The 18,338-nt window shown below is 41.0% G+C and overlaps 1 long non-coding RNA gene across 1 annotated transcript; it reads left to right on the top strand.

The window, feature by feature from the left end:
* Positions 1 to 11,263: 11,263 nt before the first annotated feature.
* LOC104088181 (uncharacterized) lies at positions 11,264 to 18,001 on the top strand. The gene is made up of 2 exons (XR_684501.4): positions 11,264 to 13,412; positions 17,766 to 18,001. It is a non-coding gene; the product is annotated as an uncharacterized lncRNA (long non-coding RNA).
* Positions 18,002 to 18,338: the final 337 nt, after the last annotated feature.

The following is an 18,338-nucleotide window of genomic DNA, read 5'->3' as shown; positions in this document are numbered from 1 at the left end:
TAGCTACATTTATGTTATTGTCCGGGTAGACTCAGGTTCATGCCATGCTATAACTGTACTATTTGAGTTATATCTTGCCTACTAAATTCTTTTACTACACGTTACGATTTGGGACTAGATTTGTGCAGAGTGGTAGACTCGCTATTGTAGAGATTCAGACAAACTTCATGATTTGACAAGGAATAATTGTACTCCTCTTACAAATTTCTCCTGTATTATGCATTCTCATCGAAAGGTTTCCCCAAAGCTTCTTATAACTCATATGTCCGTTCGTGAGTGAGATTAAGAACCTGTCAAACCTTCTTATTCTAATGGGATCGGGCTGTTCGCCTCAGTAGGATAGATACATCTATGGTTCGTGCCGTTCGACCCTTGGCAGTGCGCACATCTTATGGGATCGGGTTGTTCGCCTCGGCAAGATTATGTACCACAATCTAATGGGAGCGGGTTGTTTGCCTCGGCAATATATAATAGATGTTTTTATGGTTATATACCAGGTTATGATGGGATCGGGCCGTACACCTCTGAATTTCTATAAACTATTCCCATGGAATTGTGCATATTAATTGTGAGGAGCTAGTGTATCTAGGAATTTTCCTAATTTGAATATGACGACTCATTTGGCGAGGTCCATTATATATATACATATATATATATATACTCCGATTGAGGAGGTAACTGCTAATCGAGAGTCTGAGTTTACTATTGAGAGGAGGATTGTACCAAGTATTTATACTTGTTTATTTCGTTGATTTACTCTCCCCTATATTTGTTTAACTCTTGGTGTATCTGTCTTTTTGGACAACTAGTAAGTGTCCATGTCAACCCCTCGTCGCTACTTTTCTGGGGTTAGGCTAGATACTTACTGGGTACGCATTGGTTTATGTACTCGTGCTACATTTGCTGCACAGTTTTGTGTAGGTACATATATGTCTGGTGGTCTTTTGGGCGCAGAGATGCGGATATTGCAGGGACTTACCGTGAGCTGCATTTCATGTTATGATCCGCAGCCTACAGAGTCTCCATCAGAGTTACTTATATTCTTTTATTTAAGTTGTATTCCAGACAGATATTGTATTTTATTATATTTCCTAGTTGATGCTCATGTACTTGTGACACCGGGTTTTGGCGGTGCTTACAGGTTGTTCATTATTGAAGTTGTAAAAATATTATCAGTTACCCTATGAATTCAATTTCTTACCATTTAATTAATGAAAATTATTATTTCAAAAGTACCAAAATGAGTAATTAAGTTAATCATTTACTGTTGGCTTGCCTTACGGCGGTGTTAGGTGCCATCACGACCTTTAGTGGATTTTGGGTCATGAAAGAGATACAGTCAGAAGGTGACTCCGAAGCCTTCGAACGCGATAACAGGTATACCTTGTGTAATGACCCAACCCGTTGTTTTACTTTTTAGAACCCCGTTCCCCTAAATAAGACTCCCCATATGTGCTTTTATTGTTTTATGACTTACGGGGATGGTTAGTTTAGGATTTGGAAGGGTTCGGTTTGAAATCGGAACACTTGGTTCCTTAAGGTTGGACAAAAAGGCTAAGTTTGACTTTGGTAAATGAACTCGGAATCGGGATTTGACGTTTCCAGTAGGTTTGTATGATGATTTCGGACTTGGGCGTATGTTCAGATCGGGTTTTGGATGAACCGGGAGAGTTTCAGCGCCTAATAGTGAAAGATGGCTCTATGATTCGGCACGTTCGGAGTCATTTGGAAACTTGAAGTTCATATTTTGAATCAATTCGGTTTGGGGTGTGATTCTTAGTTTTGATGTTGTTTTATGCATTCCGAGGGTGCGAGCGAGTCCGTCTTATGATTTCAAACTTGTTGGTATGTTTAGGTGGGTCCTTGAGGGCCACGGAGGCCATTCGAACAGTGCGAGAATTGAGTTAAAACTCAAGAGGGTTGTTGGTGCACCAGTTCTGGTGTGCCTTCACCTGCGAGCTTTGGGCCACATGTGCGAGCCCACAGATGCAGGATTTTGGCCGCAGAAGCAGCTTGGAGCGTTTGGCCATGGCCTGCAGAAGTGACCCCGCTTTTACGATGTTTAGCCGCAGAAGAGAGACTGTAAAAGCAGAAACACGTCCGCAGATGCGTCCAGTGCTGGTCCCGTGGAGTTCTGCAGAAGCAGGCTTGGTGCCATAGAAGCGAGACCGTAGATGCAACCCCCTGATCGCAGATGCGAAATTGCATAAGGCAGAACACTTCATTTAAGTCGGGACTTAGGCATTTTGAGCTCATTTATTGCATTCCTTGGGCATTTTTTGGAGCTCTTAGAGAGGGGGTTTCACCTAACACTTTGAGGTAATTAATTTCTACACAATGTGAATTAAATACATAGATTATGGGTAGCTTTAACATGTAAAATTAGTGAAATCATGGGTTTAGATGAAAAACCTAGATTTTTGATAAAAAACGGGATTTAACCACAAAAATGGTTATGGAATTTAGTGAAAACCATATATTTGAGTTCATGAAGTGATGGGTAACAACTTTCTTCGAAAATTTCCGGAATCCGGGCACGTGGGCCTGGGGATGAATTTTAGAAATTCTTCAATTGGGATTGGGTAACCACTTTAATAGCTAGAATATGAACTTTTGAGCATGTATTGATGATTTTATATAACATTTGAGTAGTTTCGAGTAGTTTGGCACCGAGTTGAGGGTTTAAACCACATTTGTGAACTGGAAAGTAAGATTTGAGATGAGGTAAGTCTCTTTTCTAACCTTGTAAGAGGAAATTAACCCCATAAGTGAATTGAATTAATATGTGCTTCTATTTGTGGGGGCAACGTACGCACGAGGTGACGAGAATCCGTACGTAGCTACTAGATATGCTTATGTGCGGTTCGTGTAGGATCCAAATCATGTTATATTTGCGATGTTTGCACCCTACTTGTAAATTTAAGTGTCTAAACCATATTGGAACTTAATAAAAGAATTGTAAACAGCCGAATTTCATTTACTTGAGTTTTGGACGGGTTACTTGACCGTTAATGCGCATTGGTGTTTTCTTTGAATATTAACCTCTTAATAATCTTTGAATCGGTTGTTTATAAAGTATTTTCTCTTCTTGTGGAGAGGGCCGAACGCCTCGGTAATAGAATAGATGCATCTATAGTTCATGCCGTTTGACCCGTGGCAGTGCATAATTTGTATATTTGTATGTTGGATCGGGTTGTCCGACCTCGGCATAATTCGTGCGAAAAAATTCTTGGAGCCCAATTGTAATTGATATTGTTTCATTGGCTTGAGATATTAATTTGTTAAATGATGGAAATAAATTTGGGATTTACTATTAGTGAAAGAATTGTTTATTTATTCCTTGTTATTGAGTTTTCGGCTGTATTTTTATAATCCATGCTTAATTATAATTTCGGTATTTATTATTAGCCCATAATAAGTGACGAAGTCGACCCCTCGTCACTACTTCTTCGAGATTAGACTAGATACTTACTGGGTACATGTTATTTATGTACTGACACTACACTTCTGCACTAATCGTACAGGATCTGCGGCAGGTGTATCTGGCTATCAGTTCGGCGCGCATCCTTGATTTCTTCGAGACTTAGCGGTGAGCTGCCTTTCGAGCCCGTTTTGAGCACCCGAAGTCTTCCTTTTGTTTTTACTTTTTGTCTATTTCACTTCAAACAATAGTGTAGTATTTTTGTATGTTCTACTAGTAGCTCATACACTTGTGACACCAGGTCTTGAAATTATGCTAGTAGACGCATGGTGATCTCTTTTTTTATATTTACTTATCTCATTTTTTCTTAAAATTAATTATCTCTCATCTTATTAAATTCTTACTTCCTATTTATGCGCTAATTAAAAATCAGCTATTTTTGAAATGTTAAAAGAAACAATAATAAGGTTAGTTCACTGTTAGCTTTCCTAGAGGTAACGTTGGGCGCCATCACGACCTATAGGAGAAGTTGGGCCGTGACAAAATCTTATCTGAGCACTAAGTTCACATAGGTCTCACAAGTTATGAGCAGGCCTAATAGAGTCTTGCGGATCGGTGCGGAGACGTCCGTATTTATCTTCGAGAGGCTATAGGGTGTTAGGAAACTACACTTTCTTCATCTCCTATCTTGCAGTTGATGTTATACTAAGTATCTTTCTCTTATTCTCTCACGGATGGTGAGAACGCTCACGGCGGATGTTCCAAGCCCTGGAGGAGCTACTCTCCCGGTTGCTAGAGGCCGAGGTAGAGGCCGGGGGAGGGCACCGACCCGAGGTAGCAGACAGTATGTCCTAGAGTTGCTCCAGCTATGCCACCAGCGGATCTAATGAAGGGTCCTATTATTGAGGAGCAGGGCGAGATGCCTGTGGCAGAGCCAGCTCGGTAGATTTCATTTCAGCACCGGGATTCCAGAAGGTCGTAGGCCGTACGCTACAGTTCATGGATACTATGACCCAGGATGGTTTATTTCCAGCAGACCCAACCATAATTCAAGCTGGAGGGGGAGCACAGACCCTAACTGCTCAGGCTCGTGGGCATGCAGCTCCTGTATATCAGACCCCGGGCACACTACCCGTGGGCGGAGCCCAGCCAGTAGCAGCAGCCATGCCTGAGCCTAGACCAACTGCGGCCGGCGAGCCACAGAAGCTATTGGATAGATGGACTAGACTACACCCTTCTCTCTTCGGAGGTGAGCGACATGAGGATCCCCAGGACTTCATTGATCGGTGTAGGGACAGACTGCACAACATGAGGATATTAGAGACACACAGGGTAGATTTTACTACTTTCCAGCTGGAGGGCAAGGACCGTAGATGGTGGAAGTCTCATCTTCTTGGCAGACCAGCAGGTTCTTCTCCCTTTACTTGGGATCAGTTTACACGCCTTTTCTTGGATAGTTATATTCCACCCTCCCAAAGGGAAGAGTTGCGGTTTCAGTTTGAGAAGCTCTAGCAGGGTCAGATGTCAGTAACCGCTTATCAGGCGAGATTCACTGAGTTGTCTCGCCATGGACTTATGATACTTCCTACTGAGGCAGAGAGGGTACGGAGGTTTATTGCGGGGTTGCACTCTGGTATTCAGGCCACCATGGCCTGAGAGTTTGATATAGGGACTTCTTACCAGCTGGTTGTGGAGATAACTCGAATGTTTGAGGGTTATCGCTAGCGGGGTCGAGAGCAGATGCCGGGGGATAAGCGGTTTCGTTATTCTGGAGTGTTCATTGGTGCTCTGTATGGGGGAAGGGGGTCCGTTCGGGAGAGGTCCACCTAGTAGACCCACGTATCCAACACTACCGCTTCCTCGGGGTGCTCCAGTTCGACCTTATTTCAGCGCCATACCAGAGAGTTCCTACTACCCACCAGCTATTCAGGGTTCCTCTAGTGGGTATTCATGCCATCAGGGTCAAAATTCAGGTCAACAGTCCTTCCTACTGAGAGGTTGTTTCGAGTGCGTGAAATTTAGCCATGTGTAGAGGTTCTTTTCCAAGCTTCGGGACAAGGCAGTGCAACGGTTCTCAGCCTATGATTGTAGCACCATTAGCCGCACCAGCCATCTGACCTCCTAGAGGCGGAGGGCATGTGGGTAGGGATTGTCCTAGAGGTGAAGGCCAGTCAGGTGGCGCTCCAGCTAGATTCTATGCTTTTTCGGCTAGACCAGATGCAGTGGCTTTAGATGCCATGATCACAGGTATTATTTATGTCTGTAGTAGGGATGCTTCAGTATTATTTGATCCAGGGTCTACCTATTCATATGTGTCATCTCTGTTTTCTCATTACCTTGATGTTCCACGTGAGTCCTTGGGTACTCCTATTTATGTGTCCACTCCAGTGGGCGATTCTGTTGTTGTAGATATGGTCTATCGGTCCTACATTGTTATATTCCGTGGTTATGAGACTAGAGCAGATCTTCTGCTGCTTGATATGACCAAGAATGTTATCTCCGTGGTTATCTCTATATCACTCCATCCTTGATTGCCATGCCAAGAATGTTACCTTGGCGATACCAAAGTTGCCTAGATTAGAGTGGAAGGGTTCATCTGTCAGCACACCTAGTCAATTCATCTCTTTTATGAAGGCTCAACACATAGACGAGAAGGGTTATTTGGCCTATCTAGCTTATGTTCGGGACACTACTGCAGAGACTCCGGCGATCAATTTAGTACCCGTAGTCCAGGAGTTCTCCGATGTGTTTCCTTCTAATCTTTCAGGGATGCCACCAGATCGTGATATCGATTTCTGCATTGATTTGTCTCCAGGTACCCAGACTATATCTATCTCACCGTATTATATGGCTCTGAAAGAGTTGAAGGAACAACTTTAGGATTTGCTAGCAAAGTGGTTCGTCAGGCCAAGTGTATCACCTTGGGGTGCACCAGTGTTATTTGTGAAGAAGAAAGATGGGACTATGCGAATGTGCATTGATTACCGCCAGTTGAACAAAGTCACCATTAAGAACAAGTACCCATTATCGCGTATTGATGATTTATTTGACCAGTTGCAGGGTGGTAGGGTGTTCTCTAAGATCAACTTGAGATCGGGGTACCATGAGTTGAAGATTCGGGATTCAGATGTTCCGAAGACCGCCTTCCGAAATAGATATGTCCATTATGTGTTTCTAGTGATGTCATTGGGTCTGACTAATGCCCCGACGGCATTTATGGATTTGATGAACCGAGTGTTCAGGTCGTATATTGATTCATTTGTCATTGTCTTCGTTGATGACATCTTGATCTACTCGCGTAGCATGGAGGAGCACGAGCAGCATTTTAGAGTGGTGCTTCAGACCTTGCGGGAATAGAAGCTATATGTTAAGTTCTCTAAGTGTAAGTTTTGTCTAGATTCCTTAGCATTCTTGGGGCATTTTGTATCATGCGAGGGTATTAAGGTGGATCCCAAGAAGATTGAGGCAGTTCAGAGTTGGCCTCGTCCTACTACGACGACTGAGATCAGGAGCTTCTTGGGGTCAACAGTTTATTATCGCCGGTTTGTGGAGGGTTTCTCATCCATTGCAGCACCTTTGACTAGATTGACCTAGAAGTGTGCTATGTTCCGTTGGTTCGACGATTGTGAGGCGGGCTTTCAAAAGCTCAAGTCAGCTTTGACTATGTCACTAGTTCTAGTGTTGCCTTCTGGTTCGGGGAAGTATACTGTGTATTGCGAAGCTTCATGCATTGGTTTGGGTTGTATATTGATGCAGGAGGGGCGAGTTATTGCATATGCTTCACGTCAGTTGAAGCCCCATGCGAAACATTATCCCGTACATAATCTGGAGTTGGCCGCTATTATTCATGCTCTTAATATCTGGAGGCATTAGCTTTGTGGGGTGTCCTGTGAGGTTTACACCGATCATCGTAGCTTGCAGCATTTGTTCAAGAAGAGGGATCTCAATTTGAAGCAGCGCAGGTGGCTTGAGTTACTGAAGTATTATGATATCACCATTCTTTATCATCCGGGCAAGGTGAACGTAATTGCGGATGCATTGAGCAGAAAGGCAGAGAGTATGGGTAGCTTGGCATTCATTTCGGCAGAGGAGAGGCCCTTAGCCTTGGACATTCAGTCCTTGGCTAACAGACTTATGAGGTTAGATATTTCAAAGCCCAGCCAAGTTCTTGCATGCGTCGTTGCCCGGTCTTCACTAATGGAGCAGATCAGGGCTCGATAGTTTGATGATCCGCACTTGTTGGTTCTCAAAGAGATGGTACTACAAGGTGGTTCCAAGGAGGTTACTATCGGCGAGGATGGTGTTCTGCGACTCCAGGGTTGCCTATGTGTTCCTAATGTGGATGGCTTGAGGGAGCGAATTCTAGATGAGGCACACAATTCTCAGTATTCTATTCATCCAAGTGCTACGAAGATGTATTTTGACCTAAGGCAGCATTATTGGTGGCAGCGGATGATGAAGGATATAGTTGAGTATGTTGCGAGGTATCTAAATTGCCAGTAGGTTAAGTATGAACACTAGAGGCCAGGTGGCCTACTCTAGCAGATGACTATACCTGAGTGAAAATGGGAGCGCATTACTATGGACTTCGTATTTGGGTTGTTGCGGAAGTTTGATGTATTTTGGGTCATTGTCGACAGGTTGACCAAGTTGGCACACTTCATTCTGGTTGTGACTACGTGTACTTCAAAGAGGTTGGCCCAGATTTATATTCAGGAGATAGTTCGGTTGCATGGTGTGCATGTTTCCATCATATCACATAGAGGCCCCCACTTCACTTCGCATTTCTGGAGAGAAGTACAGAGTGAGTTGGGGACCCGTGTATAGATTAGCACAGCCTTTCATCCACAGACCGACAGGCAGTCGGAGCGGACAGTTCAGATCATGGAAGGACATGCTCAGAGCATGTGTGATTGACTTTGGAGGGTAGTGGGATTGATTCTTGCCTTTGGCCGAGTTTTCTTACAACAACAGTTATCAGTCAAGCATCGAGATGGCTCCATTTGAGGCTTTATATGATCGGCGATGTCGTTCTCCCATTGGATCGTTTGAGACAGGCGAGGCTAAGTTATATGGTACTGACTTGGTGAAGGATGCCCTGGAAAAGGTAAAGTTGATTCAGGAGCGACTTCGCACAGCACAGTCCAGACAGAAGATTTGCGCGGATCAGAAGGCGCTTGATTTATCATTTATGGTGGGTGAGAAGGTTCTCTTGAAAGTCTCGCCGATGAATGGGTTCATGAGGTTCGGGAAGAAGGAAAAGTTGAGCCCAAGGTTTATAAGCCCATTTGAGTATTGATACGAGTTGGGGAGGTTACTTATGAGCTTACATTGCCTCCCAGTCTATCAGGAGTTCATCCGGTTTTTCACGTGTCTATGGTCTTGAGGTATCATGCTAACAGGTCACATGTGTTAGACTTCAACACGGTTTAGATGAGAACCTGGGTTGTGAGGAGAAGCCAGTTGTCATTGATGATAGGCAGGTTCACCAGTTGAGGTCCAATAGGATTTCCGCGATAAAGGTTCAGTGGAGGGGCCAACCTATCGAGAAGGCGACTAGGGAGTCCGAGGAGGACATATGGAGCAAATATCCACACTTATTCAGCATTCTAGGTATGATTCTAGACCCGCTCGAGGACGAACGTTTGTTTAAGAGGTGGAGAATGTAACGACCCGACCGGTCATTTTACTTTCTAGAACCTCGTTCCCCTAAATAAGACTCCACGTATGTGATTTTACTGTTTTATGACTTGCGGGGATGGTTAGTTCGGGATTTGGAAGGGTACGGGTTGAAATCGGAATACTTGGTTCCTTTTTCTTTTAATGTAATTATCTAGATTCATGTCTGGATGTGGTCATATTCACAAAAAGAACGTATAGTAAGGGGGGCCAAACCTTACCTCAAGAGATGAATACAACTAGGTGATATATTCACCCAAAGCTAGTTGGAAGGAAAGGAGTCTAGACAAAAAAGCACATGCTCTCCTTCAAACGAATAAACATATATACATATTAACTTAAAAGAAGTTGGCTTTGTCAAATTTTGAACGGAAACTCGGCAGTAGCCACTTATCAAGAAGGAACACACTTTTGGCTACAGTTGGTAGTTGCTGGAAGTTGTTGCATACAAGTCTTTGACTAGATGAAGAGGCAATTTTGGCTAAGCTATATGCAACCAAGTTGCCATCTCTGAAGCAATGGTTTACCGTGACATAATGCTAAGTATCCTGTCCAAAATCTGCTTGACCTTCATATTGTTAGTAATTTGGTTGATCAACATATTGGCTATAATCAGGGAGTCGAGTTCAAGAGTAAAATTAGTGTACCCATGTTGGAAGCACCATTTTACCCCGAACTCCATTGTTAGTGCTTCAGTCATGTTGTTGCTTTCACTCTTTACTGGCACAGAAAAGGCCATGATCATGTTGCTTATGTTGTCCCTCACTATACCTTAAATTTCTGTTCTACCATCCTCTTTAATATAGCTTCTATCTATATTTACTTTGACTGTTCTTGTTGGAGGAAATTCCCAGATCACTTGCGTCCATATTCGAATTGGTTGCAACCTCTCTATTTTTTCACAAAGAGCGGGCCACTATAGACCTCTATCCGTCTCTGGAAGCTTGCTTGAAACCACCTTTTTAACAGTCCAGATGCATTGGTATTTCAATGTACTATGTTGAAATTTATTTTTGTTTCCAAATCTACATGAAGTCTATTGTTTTCATATTTCCCAGCAGATGATCACTTGTGCCACCTGCATAACCAATTTGTGAATTGTATGTTTTGTCTTCATCTCGTACTATCTTTTATATGTGCCAATGACTGGTTCTAGTTGATGTTTCAGACCCAACGGTTGTCCAATCACATTCCAAATGAACTTTGCCACTTCACTTCCATTGAAAACATGTTGCATTGATTCAACCTATGAACTATTACAACAAAATACATCTAGAAACAACATTAGTACCAAATTTCCCTAAGATGTCATCAAAGGGTAATCTTTTTTTGAAAAGTCTCCATGTTAAGAAGGACAATTTGAAAGGAATAGAGTTGTGCCAAACCTTACTGAGGAAATCATTGTTCTGCCTGTGTATTCTAATAGAATGCCATGAACTTTTTTTAGAGAAAAGACCATCTTCAGAGACTTTTCATACAGGGAAATCATCAAGATTTTGGTCTCCAATGTCCACACTAGTGATCTTACCAATAATATAATCAGGAACCACTATGGATAGCTTGTTAATATCCCATTATCTATTAGTAATGTATTCCTTCACCAATAATTTAGCAGGCTTACAATTGCCTTGAATGATTCTAGCTAAGGTACCTTCACCAGTCCAGTCAAAAACTAAAGGTATCGGATTGTATTTTCCAGAGGATATTAGATTCTGCCTTGCTCCTACTCTTCATCAAGGTCTTCCAACTATGTGAATCTGAGGAGTTTGGAATTTTGAACACTGGATGGGACCTTTTGCAATATTTGGATTTAAGGACGGTTGTCCGAGAGAGGACTTGGTCCTAAACATCCACCACCTTTTGATGTTAAGGGATTTAGTAATGTCTTGCATACTTTGGATGCCTATACCACCTTCCTCCTTAGGATAGCAAAGATTTTTCTATGAATTGCACTGATAATTCTTTTTACCCTCAGAAGAGCCCCAAAAGAAATTAGAGAAATACTTTTCATTGAGATTGATAGTGCCTTTTGGGGGTTTAAGAGCCGAAAGAGTGTAAATGGGGAGGGATTGGAGGACATGTTTGATTAAAATAATTTTTCCCCCATAAGAAAGTATTTTACCTTGCCAGCCGCTGAGCCTTTTGATAATTCTGGATAACAAGTTGTCAAATAAGCTGATTCTTTTCCTTCCCTGATATATAGGGCATCCGAGATAGTTGAAAGGAACTTCTTTATCCATGAAGCCAAAGGCCTACCTGATTCTGTTGATCCGGTTAGCAGAAGTGTTTGGGGCAGTGATGAAGAAACTCTTATCCTCATTCACTTTCTGCCCTGAAGCCTTCTCGTACCTTCTAATAGTTGTTTAATTAATTTGATAGATCTGTTGTTTCCAGCGCTGAATATCACAATATCATTTGCTTATGCCAGATGATTGATAACATGTCCATTGTGGTTCATGCTAAATGGAGTAAAATCATCCATGGAGATCAAACCATTTAGAGATCTTGAAAGCACTATTTCTCCAATGATGAAAAGTGAAAGGGGATCTCCTTGTTTGAGGTCTTGAGTGGAAGTGAAGAAATCTTCTCTGTTGTCATTAATTATAATGGAATACCAAACAACAGCCACAATCCTATATATAGTATCAATCCATTCCTCAATAAATCCAAATTTCCTCATGGTAGCAAAAAGTAAATTCCAAGACATTCTGTCATAAGCCTTAGCAATATCCAATTTGATGATGACATTGACTCCTTTGTTAACATGCCTGATGTTGTGAAATATTTTTTGAGACAGTAGAACATTTTCAGTGATCATTGTTCCTTTAACAAAGCCACTTTGATTATCAGAAATAATTTTTTACAATATAGGATTCAATCTTCTGGACAGAATTTTAGAAATGATCTTACTGGAGAAATTGCTCAGACTAATAGGTCTAAGCTCTAAGAAGTTGGTCGGTGAATCTACCTTGGGGATGAGAACCAAGCAAGTGTGAGAGTAAAATTTGGTCATGTTCTTCCCATTGAAAAATTCTTGGACAAACTCTTTAATATCCTCTTTGATGATATCCCAGCATTTGTGATACAAAGTGACATTAAAGCCATCCGGGCCAACAGAACTAAAAGAACTCATACTAAAGACAGCCTCCCTTATTTTCTCATACTCTGGAATAGCAGTGAGAATAAGGTTGTCCTCTTCTGTAATGCATTTAGGAATATGACTGAGAATCCCCTGATCATTGAAGTTGTGTTTAAGATTGAAGAATTGCTGAAATGATGAATCGCAGCTTTGCCAATATTATCATCATCCTGAACCCAGTGATCTATGCGATCCTTGATTTTGTTCAATTGTAATCTCCTCTTTCTTTCCATGATAACACTATGAAAATATTTAGTGTTGGAGTCACCCTCCTCGAACCAGTTGATCTTGAATTTTTGTTTTATGATGGAATCTTGCACTCCTAGCCATATGATGTATTGTGCCTGGACTTTGTTAAGAGCTTACCTGGATTGGTTATTGTTGTTTAGGGTGTCATGTTCTTCCAGCTCTTGCATTTTGGCCTCCCATAACTTAACATTATTAGAAACATTCTCCACCTCTTCTCTGGACCATTGAGTCAACTTCTTACTAAGTAGTTTGAGTTTTTGTTGAAGTCTCTACATTGGGTTGCCAGTAATGTGAGTAGACCATACTTGTTCAACCAAATTCATGAAGGAAGATTGATCTGCCCAAAAATTTAAGAACTTGACATACTTGATTCACATATGTAAGTCATTTTCACTTCTCACTAGAATTGGTCTATGGTCTGATCCTGTTCTTGGAAGGTGATTCACCATATTTTTAGAGTAGAGATGGGACCATTGATCATTGATAAAGACCCTATCTAATCTCATCCAAATTTTTTTCTTTGGCTCCCCGTTATTGTACCAAGTATATTTTGGACCAATAAAACCCAAGTCCACAACTTCACAATTATCCATGCATTACAAAAATCAAGACTTTTATGCATTCTATGGGGTTTCCCTCCTTTCTTCTCGACTGGATCGAGTATGACATTGAAGTCGCCTCCGATACGCCATGGGCCACTAATATGGTAGTGCATGTCTTCAAGACTGCTCCACAACTCTTTTCTTTTCACTGGTGTACACTTGGCATAAACAACAGTTATATAGAGATCAGTGCTAGTACCTGCATGGTGTACTTTAATAGTAATTTGCTGATATTCATTAGCCATCACACTGGTTCGAAACTTCCCTTCCACATGAGCCAAATATGACCATTCGTATTGGATATGCAGTGTTGAAGCCCCAGGTAGTTCATATACCTACCAATATTGGTCATATTGATAAAAGGTTCTAAGATCGCCACAAGGTTGACCTTATTGATGTTCATAAGTTTTTTTAGCCTTTGAATGGCCTTTTTTGAATCAACTCCTCTAATATTCCAATATATGGCACTAATCATGGAAATAATGTAAAGGGAAAATCAGTTTTTTCTCCTTCCATCAAAAGGAATTGAATTCTTTTCTTTGGTTTTCTTTCCTTTTTTCTTGTTTCTGCCTTTTTGAACATGAGTGAAGCTTTCATTTTCATCCCGATTCCCCTGTTCAGTGTTCAGTTGGTCCTCCGGGATGACAACTGTAACTCTATTTGGAGAGGTAACCTCAAATTGGTGGTCGGCCTCTTTTCTTTCCTGGGTTCTCTTTTCTTGCTCCTGATTAGGATTCCAATTTACATCCACCACCAGATCAACACCTGGCATGGCTTTAATTTTAGTAGGCACACTAGAAGAAGTTTTATCCTCTTTCTAATAGTTGTTCACTTGTTGATTTCCTTGAGCTTCTTCAAGTTTTTCAGCTTCTTGAATGTTGGTGGATTCATGTACCACGTCATCTGTATTAATAGAATTTGCCCATTTACTATCAAAGTTGATCTTTACACAATTGTTGCTAGTATCCTGATGCGATTCTTTTTCATTTCCAGCCCTCGACTCTACAATTTCTTCCCTGTTTTGTTCCTTTTCCTGTTCTTGTTGTGATTCAAATTCAATGCTCTTGTACTTTTTCCCTTCCTTTAGCTTGCGTAAAAACGTATTAAGAATAGGTTTGAAAGTAACTTTGGACTTCTTATTAGGATGTCTCTTTTGCTTTCTAGTCTTGCTTCTTCTGGAAGTTCTTGCCTTAATTGTTTGCTCCTTATGCTTTGTATCACTGCCTCTTTCAATCATATCATCCTTAGACACTTGCTTTTTTTGGTGAGCCCGACTATATAGCTCAATTGTAAGAACTGCTCCTCCACAATTGTCACTCTTCAAGTTCTTGATATTCTGCCTTGCTTCCTTGGCACTATTTTCCTCATTTGTTTCTTTTGCCTCCTTGGTCGTTTGATTGTTCCTTGGTTAAGTTCTTTACGTCATTTTAATATCCTCTTTTTCTTTCCCTTTCTTGGATTCATCCTCCTTAATTTCAGCTGCTTTTTTCCTTTCTAGAACCCGACAATTGAGCATATTATGTCCAAGCTTTTTACAGTGCTTATAGTATTTTGGTATTCCCCCGTACTCTAATTTTTGGACAAATACTGTCTGTGGAGAGTTTTTATATATGCAACCAACATAAACAAATTCAGGTTGAGGCTTTAGGAGGTATATTTCAACTCTAACCTTGGCCATGCTTGGCCTTATTTTCCCCCTAGTCGCCAGGTCTATTTCAAGGGGGTGCCAATTTGGCTCACCACTTGTTTGACATAGTACCATGTGTGCATGTGAAAAAGGAGACCAGGTAGAAGAACCCATATCGGCGCAATCGGAAGGTCTTCTTCCGGCTTAAAGTCAGGTGACCATTTTTGAAGCCACATTTGTTGCCCTTCAATCTCAATGACCCGACTATACTAGACCGTGTTAAAGTCATCCTCCTTGGTGAAATATAAGAACACATTATTGTTGTCGTAGACTCCAATTTTGACTGAGCCTTTTATAGAGAAAAGTTCTTTGATTTTCGACCTTAGGCGATTGATTTGGGGTCTAGGTTTTAAGAATCTGTCAACTATAGTAAGCTTGCACTCTGCTTCCATGATTCACAGTAATTCGATGACTTGAAAAGAACAGCAGGCATTCCATTGTGGGTTGTATGTATGGCCTTTACAGACTCCCGATTGGGCCGATGATCGGGTGAAGTTGAGCCAGAGGTTGTGGCGATTTTGGTGGCATAAGTGTATTTTTCTTCGATTCTTTTTTGGGGTAGGATCGCAGTTAAGGGCAGAGTATTTTGCCCATCCAGATGCGCCAGAGTGACGCCGTCCGGCGGGTCCATGAGGGTGGGGTGTGGAAAAAATGCACTTGATTAGGGATCCGTTGGGGCGTTTTCATATATATATATATATATATATATATATATATATATATATATATATATATATATAGAGAGAGATATATATATATATAGAGAGAGAGAGAGAGAGAGAGGAAAGAGCCGTTGACAGTTAATGTAGAATTTTGAACACTTGGTTCCTTAAGGTTGGCCAAAAATGTTAAGTTTGACTTCGGTCAATATTTTGAGTAAACGACCTCATAATCGGGATTTGATGGTTCCAATAGGATTTTATGATGATTTTGGAATTGGACGTATGTTCGGATCGGGTTTTGGATGAACCGGGAGCATTTCGGCGCCTAATAGTGAAAGATGGCTCTTTGAAGATTTTAAAGTTCTTTAAATTTGGTTTGGAGTAGGTTTTGATGTTATCGACGTCAAATTGGGATTCTGAGACCGGGAATAGTTTCGTATGGTGTTTTAATACTTGCCCGCAAAATTTAGTGTCATTCCGAGTAGTCTCAGTATGATTCGGCACGTTGGGAGCGATTTGAAAACCTAAAGTTCATATTTTAAATCAATTCCGTTTAGGGTGTGATTCTTAGTTTTGATATTGTTTTACGCGTTCCGAGGGTGCGAGAAAGTCTGTCTTATGATTTAAAACTTGTTGGTATGTTTGGGTGGGTCCTCGGGGGGCCTGAAGGCCATTCGGACGGTACACAAATTGAGTTAAAACTCAATAGGGTTGCTGGTGCACCAGTTCTGGTGTGCCCACACCTACGAGCTTTGGGCCGCAGGTGCGAGCCCGCATATGCGGTATTTTGGCTGCAGAAGCAGCTTAGAGAGTTTGGACATGGCCCATAGAAGCGAAGGGGTTTGCGCAGAAGTGACCCCGCTTATGTGGTGAGAAGTCATAGAAGCGAGACCGCAAAAGCGGAAACACGTCTGCAGATGCGGCAAGCGCTAGTCCTGTGGAGTTCCGCAGAAGCGGGCTTGGTTCTGCAAATGCGTACCCTTGATGGCAGATGCAAAAATCGTAGAAGGCAGAACACTTCATTTAAGTCGGGACTTAGGCATTTTAAGCTCATTTATTGCATTCCTTGGGCGATATTTGGAGTTCTTAGAGAGGTAAGACTTTGAGGTAAATAATTTCTACACAATGTGAGTTAAATACATAGATTATGGGTAGATTTAACATGTAAAATTAGTGAAATCATGGGTTGAGATGAAAAACCTAAATTTTATTTTATATAAAAACGGGATTTAACCACGAAAATGGTTATGGAAATTAGTGAAAATCATATATTCGAGTTCATGAGGTGATGGGTAATAACTTTCTTCGAAAAGTTCCGGAATCCGGGCACGTGGGCCCGGGGATGAATTTTAGAAATTCTTCAATTGGGATTGGGTAACCACTTTAATAGCTAGAATATGAACTTTTGAGCATGTATTGATGATTTTATATAATATTTGACTAGTTTTGAGTCGTTTGGCACCGAGTTGAGGGTTTAAAGCACATTTGTGGACTGGAAAATAAGCTTTGAGATGAGGTAAGTCTCTTTTCTAACCTTGTAAGAGGGAATTAACCCCATAGGTGAATTGAATTAATATGGTCTTCTATTTGTGGGGGTTGCGTACGCACGAGGTGACGAGAGTCCGTACGTAGCTACTAGTTATGCTTATGTCCGGGTAGTTTAGGACACAAATCATGTTATACTAGTTATACTTGCGATGTTTGCACCCTACTTGTAAATCTAAGTGTCTAAACCATATTGGAACTTGATAAAGGAATTGTAAAAAGCCGAATTGCATTTACTTGAGTTTTGGACGGGTTAGTTGACCGTTAATGAGAATTGGTGTTTTATTTGAATAATAGCCTCTTAATAATCTTTGAATCGATTTTTTATAAAGTATTTTCTCTTCTTGTGGATCGGGCCGAATGCCTTGGTAATAGAATAGATGCATCTATGGTTCGTGCCGTTTGACCCTCGGCAGTGCACATTTTATATATTTGTATGTTGGATCGAGCCGTACGACCTCGGCATAATTCGTGCAAAAAGAATTCTTGGAGCCCAATTGTAATTGATATTGTTTCATTGGCTTGAGAGATTAATATGTTAAATGATGAAAATAAAATTGGGATTTACTATTAGTGAAAGAATTATTTATTTTTTCCTTCTTATTGAGTTTTCGGTTGTATTCTTATAATCCATGTTTAATTATAATTTCGGTATTTATTGTTAGCCCATAGTAAGTGTCAAAGTCGACCCCTCGTCACTACTTCTTCGAGATTAGACTATATACTTTCTGGGTACATGTTGTTTATGTACTGACGCTACAGTTCTGCACTAATCGTGCAGGATCTGAGGCAGGTGTATCAGGCTATCAGTTCGGCGCGCATCCTTGATTTCTTCGAGACTTAGCGGTGAGCTGTCTTTCGAGCCCGTTCTGTAGCACCCGAAGTCTTCCTTTTGTTTTTACTTTTTGTCTATTTTACTTCAAACAGTAGTGTAGTATTTTTGTATGTTCTACTAGTAGCTCATACACTTGTGACACATGATTCTAGTAGACACATGATTATCTTCTTCTTTTTTTATATTTACTTATCTCATTTGTTCTTAAAATTTATTATCGCTCATCTTAGTAAATTCTAACTTCTTATTTATGCGCTAATTAAAAATCAGCTATTTTTGAAATGTTAAAAGAAACAATCATAAGGTTAGTTCAACGTTGACTTGCCTAGCGGTAACGTTGGGCGCCATCACGGCCTATTAGAGAATTTGGGTCGTGACACCTTGAGTCTCCACAACAATTCTCGATCAACTAACAAGAATATCAATAAATCTGGGGGTACCTGGATCGGCATAAAAAGATGTGCAAAAGTATAGTATGAGTACACCACAGCGGTACCCAGTAAGTATCAAGCTTAACCT

The sequence above is a fragment of the Nicotiana tomentosiformis genome, chromosome 11, assembly GCF_000390325.3.
Source record: "Nicotiana tomentosiformis chromosome 11, ASM39032v3, whole genome shotgun sequence".
NCBI lineage: Eukaryota > Viridiplantae > Streptophyta > Magnoliopsida > Solanales > Solanaceae > Nicotiana > Nicotiana tomentosiformis.
This window is presented reverse-complemented; position numbering and strand designations above follow the sequence as displayed.